Source organism: Sinocyclocheilus anshuiensis, unplaced genomic scaffold (genome assembly GCF_001515605.1).
Source record: "Sinocyclocheilus anshuiensis isolate Anshui unplaced genomic scaffold, SAMN03320099.WGS_v1.1 scaffold1, whole genome shotgun sequence".
In the NCBI taxonomy this organism is placed as follows: Eukaryota; Metazoa; Chordata; class Actinopteri; order Cypriniformes; family Cyprinidae; genus Sinocyclocheilus; species Sinocyclocheilus anshuiensis.
Genome location: NW_015539843.1, coordinates 339109 through 352055, shown reverse-complemented (window position 1 = coordinate 352055; position 12947 = coordinate 339109). Strand labels below are relative to the sequence as shown.

Genomic DNA, 12947 nt, shown 5'->3' with positions numbered 1-12947 from the left:
ACCCAGAACTAATCGAGCCGTTTGTGCCAGGATGGGGAGAAAGGTATTTTAATAATGTAAATTATGTAAAAAATAATGCGTTTTTCGAACCACCAAGCATGAGAGCATGTTCTAGAACACCCCCAAAACAAATTCAAGACATTGTAAAAGAGCATAATAGGATCCCTTTAAACCATAACAAGCAGATTTTTTTTACTTCTAGCTATATCTAAATAGCATAACAAATTCCTCTTAATGTATGTCAAAATTCTAAATGGAAATATATATATATATATATATATAAAATGCTTTTGAACTTTCGATTCCTCAAAGACTCCTGGAAAAAAGTACCATACCTTGAAGACTGGCGTAATATCTGCTGAGAATTCACTTTTACCATTACAGGAATAAATTACATTTTAAAATATACTCAAATAGAAAAGAGTTGTTTTAAATTGTAATAATATTTCACAATATTACCGTTTTTACTATATTTTTGATCAAATAAATGCAGCCTTGATGAGCATAAGGAACTTCTTTCAAAAACATTTTTAAAATCTTACCAACCTCAAATTTGAACGATAGGGTGTAATATATAAATATGAAAAATATATAAATACTGTCTACATAAGGCTGATGTAGATTAAAACCTATAATAGCACAAAACAAAGCACTCGTCCATTATGAAAGAACAACATTTTTCAATACACAGTGATTGCAGGAGGAGCAGTTCCTCTGGAGCCTTATATATAGACAGCACTGCAGCAGGGGCAAAACCCAACCAATGAAACACAGCCAACTCAGCAAAGAAGTCCACCATAGTCAATACAAAGACGGCATGATGACAAGCCAAGAAGCCTGCTTACACAGAAAGCATTTTGCATACAGTTAATTTCCTTCGATGTTCCACTCTAGCTATTCATTTATCAAAATTAAGAATGGTCAAGGACAAACTCTTTGTAAGCCATCAACTCCTTATCTTGTCTCTGAATAGTACTCAAGCATGTTCTGCAGTTCATATAAGTAGAAACAAGGCATCTGACATGAATTAACGAAAAGGCTGGCTGTAATAAAGCTTGCAGCTGCAAAACTGCTGTGCACCATGTATTAGTCTGTGCAAAGCATTTTGAAAACAGACAGAGATAAAGTGGTAAACTAGCTCCACACTTCACCAAACAATGCTTAAAAGGCAAACGCATTTCTTTTCAATGCTTATCAACAATCTGCATGGAGCAGTGAGAAGAGGAAGAAAGAATATCATTACTCAATACGCAGCGCAGAGGGGTGGAACTGGAGTTGATGTGAGTCCAAAACAAATCTGTTGTTTTCTGGCTATGAGTCCTGGCAGCCCTGCGGAGCAAAGAGGTTGTCTGAGGCCAGTTCTGTTTTGGGTTCAGGCATCTCGCTGGTCCACTTATGACACTGTGCTTTGTTCTCTTCTAATGTACAGTGGGAAAGAATGCTGCACAAGAAAAAAAAAGTCCCTCTGCTGGCCCATGTCCAATTACAATAATACACTTAAGCTGTGTGCCCCCCATTTTTCACATTCCACTGCCTTTCATGTGCAAATCAACAACTGTTGACAAGCATTTGGTATCCACTGTGATTTATTGACCCTTAATAACATCCGAGATGGAAAGTGAACGAGTGTAGCTTCAGCCTCAACATCAGCAGGATATGAAGGTGTTAGAGCTTTGTGAAGGAGGCGGGAGGTCCACAAACGACGTTACCCGTCATGTTTATGTAAGACTTCTCAACACTTTCCTAGTGATATTTACAGTACAATGAAGGAATCCAGAGTCTCTGATTCATATGAAAACAATAGAACGGTGAAGCAGTGTAGAGATTTGTTAAGTGTTTCATGAACAATTGTGTTTCAGTACAACACTGCATGAGCTCTAGCTCTAAATATGGGCTAACAAGCCACATACTGTTGAAGTCTGAAAGCTATTCCCATGCACTATTGGTCTTTAACCCTTAAATGTTATCTATATACTGGGGGCATACACATTTGCGAGGCTGGGGGGAGGGACAGTGAGTGAGTGGTCCCAATTTCTGATAAAAAAAATATTTAAAAACTGTGGCCAAGAGGCAAATGGTATATATACATATAAATGAAATCTATAAATATAAATATAAATTATATATATATTTTTATGATGTATGTATATACAGACATACATGCATAAATAAATTATTTCTATTTTTAGTGTGTATAAACAACACACAAGTAAAGCACGAGCAAAGATTCCCTCCTCTGGACACGTTCAATAATAAGATGTTGACCAAGAAATTCTTAATAGCACAGATCTAATCTGATTAACACCAACGAAACATATCCAAAACAGACTGAAACTATAAACCTCATCCTCAGCTTGCACCAGGCAGCGTTACTACAGAACTAGCCAAGCATTCAATACAACAACACGTAAACCGAGCTAACTCGGCTAGCTCAACAGCCGACCCCTCAAAAACGCTCAACGGCAGGCGGTGTGCTTTGCAAAACATCGTTTATAATGCTCGAAACTGATTGAATACATAACGTAACGTGTCGGACGTAATTTAACAGCATTCCGTCTAACGTTAAATCACAAACACCGCTAGCTATGCTAACTAGCCGGCCAGTCTTCACGGAGTGGTTGATTTCCTCCTTGCTCGGAGAGGCTCATTCAGTGTAGCAGGGGTTCAGTGAGGGAATAATGGCCGTTAGCCACAGAAAAGCCCCGTGACTTCGACAACGGCTCTGAGAAGTCTCGGCACCATTCAAACCGATAAACGACTGACAGACTCGTTGGCAAAACGTCTTGTAGTAACTTACCTCTCTGTGGAAGGTGAAGGTCTATCGTTACCGGACGTTTATGTAGTTTCTGAGGAGAAAGAAATTAAGAAATTTCCGCGAATAATCCACATGTACGGTTTGCTACGGGCGTGTTTTCGTCCTCGTCGGTTTGAGCCGCAAATCCACTTGAGCGCCTGTCGCGTGAGAAACTAACGTTAGGCTGCTCTCGCGCTCCCTCGATGGGTTCGGCCTTCTCGCGCTCCTCGTCTGTTTTTCTTTCTATTCTGTCTGTCTCGCGTTTCCGCCCTCTTATCAACAAAAGGCTGTGATTCGAGAAGAGCAGTTCGTGACCATTCTGTCTAGTCGTTTTTCGCAGCCGTGGCTGTAAATACACAAAGCGACTGAACGAGAATCTCCACGGCTCAGAGATGTGACTCGAGTCCGTGTGACTGACTGCTGCTGCTGGCAAAGCAAGAGTCCGCTGGACGTCAAGTGCAGTTTCTCAGCCCTTAAAGGGCCAGTGCGCTCCTTTTGATAATAGGTCCCACTGCTATGTAAATCATTACAAATCACACCACTCGTTACAAGATATGAATAGAATACGAAGATATACCAAATAAGTACAAATATGCAAAAGATATACTAAGTAAGTGATTACTGAAGTGTGTGGGGGTACAAGTAGCAAGCTGCGATTGTGAGTTTAAACAACATGGATTTTTTTTTCTAACAAAATTTAAAATATAAATGTTCAAAACGGCCACTTAAATGTTAAATCAAAAACTTAAACTGTAACAAAAATTAAATGTAATTTTTGTTTGACATTTCATTGTCATTATCAATCCAGTACGACCCTGTCATAATTAAAACTATAATTCAATACTCAAATGACAAATCAAATACTAAAAGAAACATCTCAAAGGAAGAATCAAATGCTCAAACATCCATGTGGGATGATTCATTTTATTTTTAATTTATTTTATACATTTGTTTTTATTTATTATTTTATTTATTATTATTATTATTATTATTATTATTACATTTTGTTAGGAAACAATGTCAATAATTTAATGTCTAAAATCTAAAGAACACAAAATAATATGAGAAGGTTTTGCAGGAAGAGTTCAGCCAAAAATGTGACCTGGACCACAAAACCAGTCTTAAGTGTCAATTTTTTTAAATTGAGATTTATACATCATCTTAAAGCTGAATAAATAAGCTTTCCATTGATGTATGGTTTGTTAGGATAGGACAATATTTGGCTGAGATACAGCTATTTGAAATTATGGAATCTGAGGGTGCAAAAAAAATCACAATATTGAGAAAATCGCCTTTAAAGTTGTCCAAATGAAGTCCTTAGCAATGCATATTACTAATCAAAAGTTTTCATATATTTACGGTAGGAAATTTGCAAAATATCTTCATGGAACATGATCTTTACTTAAGAAAAATATATAATAATTTTATATACGATAATTTTGACCCATACAATGTATTTTTGGCTATTGCTACAAATATACCCGTGCAAATTAAGTCTTTTGGTTTTATGGTCCAGGGTCACAAATAAAAATTCTGTCACTATTTATTTTATTTATTTTATTAATTTATTTATTATTTACTCACCCTTATGTCGATACAGCCCTATAGAACTTCCTTTCTTATGTGGAACCATGTTGGTAACCAAACAATTTCGGTTCCCATTCATTTTCACAAAAACTACAATGGAAGTCAATGGGAATCAAAACTGTTTGACATTACCAGATCCATGAATTTGTGACTTAAATTATTTAAACCACAAAAGTTGTCTACATAATGATCTAAAATAGATTAAAATGGACAAACTAAATATCAAAGTTTCTGTCATCCAGCTGAAATATCATTGCATTTCCAGAAAACACATGCACAATTTGACAAATGGCTCTAGCAGATACTAATGTGTTGTACCCCCTGAGCTGCGTCTCTCCAGGCCCACCCCATCTGGGCTATTTGAACCCCGTGGAGACACAAGCTGTGGATACGGTGTTTTAACATTGAAGAATAGTGTCATAGAGATCACACTGTTGGCTCAGTAAATGACCTGTGGTTTCGCTAATGATCTGAATCCTTTTCTCTGCAGCTCAGCCACCCACAGCCATTAGGCACAGACAACCACATCCGTGACAGAATTTATCAACCTTTCACACACAATCTTCCCGAGGAGTCTTATATGTCAACAGAGTTTCATTTCCATACCTCTGTATAAATTATGTTGACCCACTAGGGGCATATTGTTTGTGTGGGCAGCTCCTTTATTTAAGCCCTTGTGTAATCGGAGGTTTTTACTGTAAGCATCATTACATGTGTTCCTGCTTTTCTAAATTAAAACAATATGGCGGTGATCTCACAGGATGAGTCTCTGACACACAGCCACCTCATATCTTTGCCTCGTGGTGCTAATCTCATATGTGGATTTGCATGTTGACATTTCCAATGGATGTGTCAGGGTAACCTTCAGAGAGCAAAAAATAAATAAAACAATCTCTGAACTGACATTCATAAGCATGAGTCAGTCGTTTTTCACATTGCCTCAAATGCTGGATGTACCAGTGCTCTTTCGCCTTGATGGAAAGGCCAAACGAGAGAAATTAAAGGGATAGTTCAGTCAAAAATGAAAATTCTGTCATAATTTACTCACCTTCAAGTTGTCCCAAACCTGTATGTGTTTCTTATTTAAAAAATACTATGAAAGTCAACAGGGAGCAGAAACTGTTTGGTTACCAACATTTTTCAAAACATCTTCTTTTGTGTTGAGCAGAAGAAAGAATCTCTACAGGTTGGAACAAACTGAGGGTAAGTAAATGGTGACAGATTTTGGGTGATGAAAGCACACTGTTTGGTGTTTTGATCAGATTTCTGTTAAATATATATTTATGCCTTAGCCATCTGATCTGATTATCTGCCTGGAAAAGTGTCTTATGTGTAATACAGTAACATTAAAACCAGGTTGGGTTTGACCTACATTCAGTTTCCAAGTTACTCCATGATGTCAGGGTTTGTTTTTCTTTAGCTCTGTATTCTTTCTTCTCCACAGTCTTTTCATTCTCTTTACCCATCCTGTTTTCCACCCATGCATACCGCCGCACCACCATCCCTCCCTCTCTTCCTCTGTCGTTCTCTCTCTCCTGGGTCATCCACCATTGAAGAGGAAAGAGGGTTGTTTATTTTATCAAAGTTCCCCAGAGCCTGAAGTGTCACAGTGTTATCTCACCCTCCATCTCTACAATGGCCAATTACTCAGCATTACGACAAAGTTAAAGCAGTTACAGTTGCAAATAAATATTGCAATCGCATTCCACCACCCATTATAACTTGAGCTTATTTTTATTGTTTTGCAATAGAATACAATGTGGTTTCCATATAATAAACTGCCCATGAAAACAAAGCTCAGATTAAATTTTGGATGAAAATTGATGAACTGTGTAAGAGTAAAACAGGATATTCAGTTCAAAAAAACATATGGCAGGGAAAAAGTGAATGGTGAAAAGTGGGCATTACAGAATGAAGGCAAACTGAATTGCTATTTGGCTATTGGATAGCATTAGTGTTAATGACGTGATGCTCCTTTTTTCTGGTAATTTTGCAAAAAAACATAAAATAGGAAATTATTTCACAGAGAAGACTCCTGCAAACCCTTATGACTCTTATGTCTCTAGATCAATATGTCTCTTAAAATATCAGATCATTTGACCATGTTCTGACAAGGCAAGGTTAGTTCAGGCTGTAAAATGTAATGTGGTGCAAATCCCCAAAAACTGAATTTATGACTTAATAATTCATAGTATGTGTACATGGTACTTTTTACCTCAAAAAAGGTTTGCAATTTGAATAAGATATAATGAATAAGATGTGTACATGCACATGTATTAAAAAACATATTTTTACTTTTTATTTGATGGTTACACCACATGGCATTTTTACAGTCAATAAAAGTTGTGATCTAACGAAGTAGCTACAAATATTTTCTCTCATATTTGTGACATACCTTCCAATTTTTATATGATTAAAAAGTATGAGCTCAAAATAAAATTTTTAAGTATAAAATACATGGATGAAACGTTCACAATAACATAAGCTCAACATACATTTAGAAAATAGATTCATTTCCATTTTCATTTCCATTTCATGCCAACTTTAACACAAAACGTTTCTTGGAATTATAATATTTTATAATATTATTAAAAAAAATTGCAAAACCATCTGAAACCAACATGAATACAAATAGGAAATTTCTAAGAATTTGATATATAAATTAAACCAGATTTTTACATATTTTTAATTTTGCTTTATCATAGACGAAAAAATTATAAAGACGTATTAACATTAATCCATTGCTTCCAGCTAAAATATGAGTCCTCTATTCATAATATTGCTTTCTCTAGTGAAAAAGTCATCTCATCTGAATCAGGAAAGAAATATGCACAGATCAAGTACCGTTTACAAGCGAAAACAGTTCTAAACAAATATGTCAGTGGATGTTGTCAACAGGGGATGTTGTCAACTTTTTCACTGGAGGAAGCGTTATTATGGATTATGGACTTGTATTTTTGGCCAAAAGTGACAGCTTAAAGTTGTAGACCTGTGGATGCCTTAGTGATGGATTTGTTTCTTACAAAATTGCAGCTTTTCTCTTCACAAGATGTTAACTGATGGACTGGAGTCATGTGGATTACTTGTGGATTATTGTGTTGTTTTTATCAGCTGTTTGAACTCTCATTCTGACGGCACCCATTCACTGCAGAGGATCCACTGGTGAGCAAGTGATGTAATGCTAAATTTCTCCAAATCTGTTTCGATTAAGAAACAAACCGATTGTGGATGGCTTGAGGTTGAGTACATTTCCACCATTTTCATTTTTGGGGTGAAATATTCCTTTTAGAAATTAAATACAGTACTTTTTCATGTCATCTTTAACACTTCTTTGGAGAATCAACCTATGAATGGCATACTTTCAGTTGTCTCTGTATATTAAACTAAAAAAAAAAAACTTGAAAAAATTTTTGGTTGAAAGATTCAGTGGAAGCAAAGCAGTGGAAGTCCCTTTTCACCACAACACCTTCCTCTTCTGGTCTTTTGTTCCATCAGGTTTGGGGGGTGGGAAATCTGCTCACCGCACACACTTTCGTATCTAAGCCAGCATCAAAGTCTTATCCCTGCTGGTTCTTCTGCAAGCAAAGCTTTAGCTACAAGCTATTGATTTCAAAGCCTCTAAATTGATGGTTATCTAGCAGAGAGCCATTAGCCTAGCTCAAATTAATGATGAGCAACATCAACAGAGGCAACGGGCAGAGAGAGGGAGGGTTGGAAATGATGGAAGGCGCTCAAAGTAGCTCTCCCTGTTGATACAGCTGAAGACATTACTGTGGCACAAAAGTGACAAATGAATTTGGCTGGCAAGAAAGAAAAAAAGAAAACGCCGCTTTTATTTATATACTCTCAGACGGATGGTTACTTCACACAGCCACATCTGTGATAACAATTCCATATGCTGGATTCCTCAGACAAATCATCTACATTCCAGACTCTGGCCACACAGATTACTCTAAGCACACACACACACACACACAAATACTCAGTTATGCTTTTTGTTACTTCTCATCTGCGGAAATGAAGCCACCCGTCAAAATTATGAAAAATGAACCCATTTTAGGCATTACATAATTAGTCTACAAGGACAAAGTAATAGGAAAAGATTTGAGCGCAGATAATAAAAATGAGGAGACATATTTGGAACGGCGTGTGGGTTATATATAGCATCATTATAATTATATCACAAATTCTCAATCAGCAGAAGGAGGACACAGAGAGAGAGAGGTGTACACGCTTCAGGTCTAGACAAAATTTTACGTACTAAAGCTGGTATTCATTACTGCAATCAGAGAACAGGGGGAACATTCCAGAGAATTATTCCTCCCCAGCCGAGAGAGAAAGAGAGGGAGAATAAAAGAATAGAGGATATGAGGAGCAGGTGACATTTGCTCAAAAAATGCAAGAGAATGAACAGAAAATACATCCGTATGAAATACAACGTCAATAAAAGTGAGGATGTAGGGTGGCCTTTAAATTAATCTCATATCCTCCAGCACACACACACACACACACACACACACACACACACACAGAAGATCTCTGGCAGAATGGCTGTAGGGTGTGTTGAGTAATGTTAGAGTTAAATCATCAGCTCTTCAATGTTTCTCCCTCTGTCTAGAGGAAGAGCTTGGCTTTAAGGTTTACAAAGTCAATGCGGTTTACACACAGACCTTAGAATCTATATTACTGAGAATGCCTCATAGATGTACACTGTAAACATTTCAACCCATTAAAACTGAAATGTAGTTCAACTGCCACCTTAAATTTAAAGTGAAATTAACCTGGAATGATAAGCATTTTTTGAGCACTTTGAATTTAATTACTGATAAAAACAGTCAAATTGAAATCTCATGAAATCAAGTAGAAATTATATAAATTATTTTGACCAGCTAAATGGATGAAAACAAATGTTATTTAGCAATATCACATGATAAAGGGTGCGGTATTGTGTGTGATATTGTTTTCATGCAACGGTTCAAGAAACAAGAAGTTCATATCGAGTGGCTTACATTTTGGCCAAAATCTGTTTGGAATACAAACACAGACAAGCGGAGTGATACAAAGAGTAAAGGCCCACTCGCACCAAGAAGAACAGCTGTACTATAAAGTATAACACAAAAACTATATAACAATAATGGCACAGAGCAACAATATTGTTGTATTTACTTTCAGAACAATTATGTCCAGCTGGTGAATTGTCCAGTTGTTCATGAATTGCCCATTGTAGTCAATAGCGTAGTGATGTATAAATCACAAATCACCTTCCCTTCACATAACCCGGCTGACCAGTAGATTTAAAGCAAAACATCCTTTCAAGTCATTTTTTAACATATTGCACTATATTTGTGAGAACATCTTCAAAAAATATGAAGTAGATAAACCTGTACATGTTTACATCTGAATTAGGACATCGCTTACTCATATATTGTTTTCATATAAAGCTAATTAGAATTACTATAGGCTGACTCTAACCTAAAGCCCAAAATTAAACTTTTGCATTTTTTGGAAGAAAAAAAAAACATCCAAGAATGTCTTCAAAAAGAGTTATTTGTCAGATCTGGCTTATTTTTGAGTATAAAACACACATGCCTGTACAAAAATGTGCAAAACAGTTCAGATAAAAAAATTAATAAAAATGAACCCAGTGACACTGGTGTCCAGGGCTTTCAGTGTAATCACTCTTCATTCTTTTTTCTCTCTCTTTTTCTTTGGTTCTTTAGCAGGCATACACAGATGGCCCTACTGACCTCTCACATACTTAACATTCCAGCCTGTATTCCAGTGTCTGCCTTCCTAGGGCCTGCAGCCAGCGCTCTTTTCCCCATTAATTTTTTTCTGTCTCAAGTTGTAATATTCAGCACTCTCAGAAAAGCGTCTTTTGGTACTAAATACAGCCTGGTAGAATGCAATCACAGCACTCTCTGTACAGCTGTCTGTTACACATAGACAGAAAGTGAAACCACCCCCATTTTCCTTTCCTGTACATACAGCTGAAGCACTATAACCGAATTTGGCAAAGTCACCGGTCTTGTCTTTCCATTACAGACCATATGTGACCCTGGACCACAAAACCAGTCTTAAGTCGCTGGGGTATATTTGTCGCAATAGCCAAAAATACATTGTATGGGTCAAAATTATCTACTTTTTTAAATGCCAAAAATCATTAGGATATTAAGTAAGGATCATGTTCCATGAAGATATTTTGTAAATTTCCTACTGTAAATATATCAAAACCTCATTTTTGATTAGTAATATGCATTGCTAAGGACTAAGGATTTTCTCAATATTTCGATTTTTTTGAACCCTCAGATTCCAGATTTTCAAATAGTTGTATCTCGGCCAAATATTGTCCTATCCTAACAAACCATACATCAATGGAAAGCTTATTTATTCAGCTTTCAGATGATGTATAAATCTCAATTTTAAAAAATTGACACTTAAGACTGGTTTTGTGGTCCAGGGTCACATATGTCAGCTGGAGTGTTTGTATGAATGTAGAAACAGGTTTATATATAATTGCACTATAGATCTCGCGAGTACCCATCATGGCAAGCATCCATTAAGGCAGTTGTTATTTTTGTCCTGATGAACTGCATTTTTTTTTAGCATTAACTGGGAGATGAGGAAAACCAGCGAATGATTATTAGTGCTGGGTTAGTCATTTGAACAAACCTATAAGCCAAAGTATCACTGCGTGAACTTACATATTTTATGCTAATTTTGAGACACTGAATTAAAAATGCCAGAGAGTAACATGCAAATGAAAATGTCCAAAATGCAAATAAAAACAAACATGAATGCTTGCTTTAAGTGTATAATAATTATGATCATTACATTTTTTTGCTAAGAAGACAGAAATGACAATGGAAACACAGTTTCAGAATAATAGACAACAATACACATTATTGTCCCATTTTGGGACATTTTGGTAATTTGACTCAGCAATCAACATGCATATAAAAAGTCAAGTGATTGAATAATTCACACAGACAAGACAATGGGTCTCATTCACTAACCACTAATCTGCATTTTCACTTACAAATCATGATTTATTAGTAAGTTTCACACTAAAATGAATTCTAAATTTACAACAACAAAAAAACTGTAGGAACAACTGAAACCACACTTGGTCTTGAGTTTGTTTTGAGGATGACACACTTTTGACGCATTGTTTGAGGATCTTGCTGCACGTTCTAGTGAGAGTGTCATATTTTTGCTGAGAGTGGCAAAAGGCTGTACGGAAACCTTTATATGGAAATGGTTTATGTATTTTTTATGTTAATTACTAACCTCCAGCATGCGGCCGCTCATTTAGAAAACACCAAATTTATTAACTTTTAATAAATGTTAACAACCAAATCAAATGTGTACGATATGTTGTGAATAAGTTCTCCTGTGCATGTAAAATACAAATAATTCATGCAAGTATTAGCGAACAAGACCAAATATTGCTTCCAAATGTCTGTCTGTGCCTTTCATATAAAGTTGCTATAACTTCCATTTCCAACTTCTAAATGTTACAGAAGTGACAATTTTGGGATGGAGTAGCAATGCTTCGTATATAATTTAATGTATAAATTATATTTGCAGTTTGGATGGAAACTATAGCTAATGATGTACATGCTGTACGTAATACCTAAATTCATGAAGCTTAATGAGGAGATGTGTGCTTTTACTTTTATAAGCAATCAAATTTGCCAAAAAAAAAAATATCCATATCTAGGCATTAGGGTGACCTGGGAGTGGTTTAGCTTCACTAAAGCAACCACCCACAACACCTTAGCAGCCACCTAGTAACACTCTAGCAACCTAAAATACCCACAACAACCTAGCATCAAGCACATGGACTTTTTCTTTTAATTTCTTAACCTTGTGCCACATGAGAGTACAGATGTTTGATATTTCCACAGGATATTTTTGAGTTCACATTCGAGGAGAAAAGTGGTTTGAGTCGGTTTGTCTTCCAAGCTGGAACTTGACACAAAACACGAAGAAGTGAAGATAGCCTTTAGATTGGAAAATCCCATATTCATCAAAGAGAGCCTATTAAAATGCTCTCCTGCACCCTATAACTCTGCAGGGATCAGGAGATATCAGGGAGTACAGAAGGGAAAAATAAGGACACCGCATTAACATTTGGGAAACGGATGATCTGCGGCATTTAAAAATGCAGCAGGCAGGGAAATAAATCTTCCGAGATTATCAAGCTACGATCCACTGAACGTATCATAAATATTTATGTGGTTACAGACATATTATCTCGCTGCATCAAAACAAGAGGGCATCATTCATGAATCTCATACATAAACCCTGCACATTCTCCCTGAGCTGAAGAAAATAACTCATCCCATGTTATTTTTTACACCGCTCTGTCAGTTTACTCGGCATGAATAAGGTGGGGATTCACAATGGGAAAAGATAAAGATGCGAGTTCAAGGATGGAGGAGAAAAGATAGGAGAGCTTGCCAGCATTCTGTGGGAGGATGAAAGAGAGAGCAGGAGAGAGAGGGAAGATGGGGTGGAAGGAGAGAGGGTCATCTGGGGGGCTAGAAGGTCATAAATAAGG

The 12947-nt window shown here is 36.5% G+C and overlaps 1 protein-coding gene across 1 annotated transcript in view; it reads right to left on the bottom strand.

Annotated features, from left to right (window-relative positions):
- Positions 1-3244, bottom strand: part of LOC107684513 (nuclear receptor corepressor 2-like) — a 172704-nt gene extending 169460 nt beyond the window's left edge. Inside the window, exon 1 of the mRNA XM_016480786.1 lies at positions 2798-3244. The gene's annotated coding sequence lies outside the window, so the exon portion shown is untranslated. The remainder of the gene's footprint in view (positions 1-2797) is intronic.
- Between the last annotated feature and the right edge of the window lie 9703 nt (positions 3245-12947).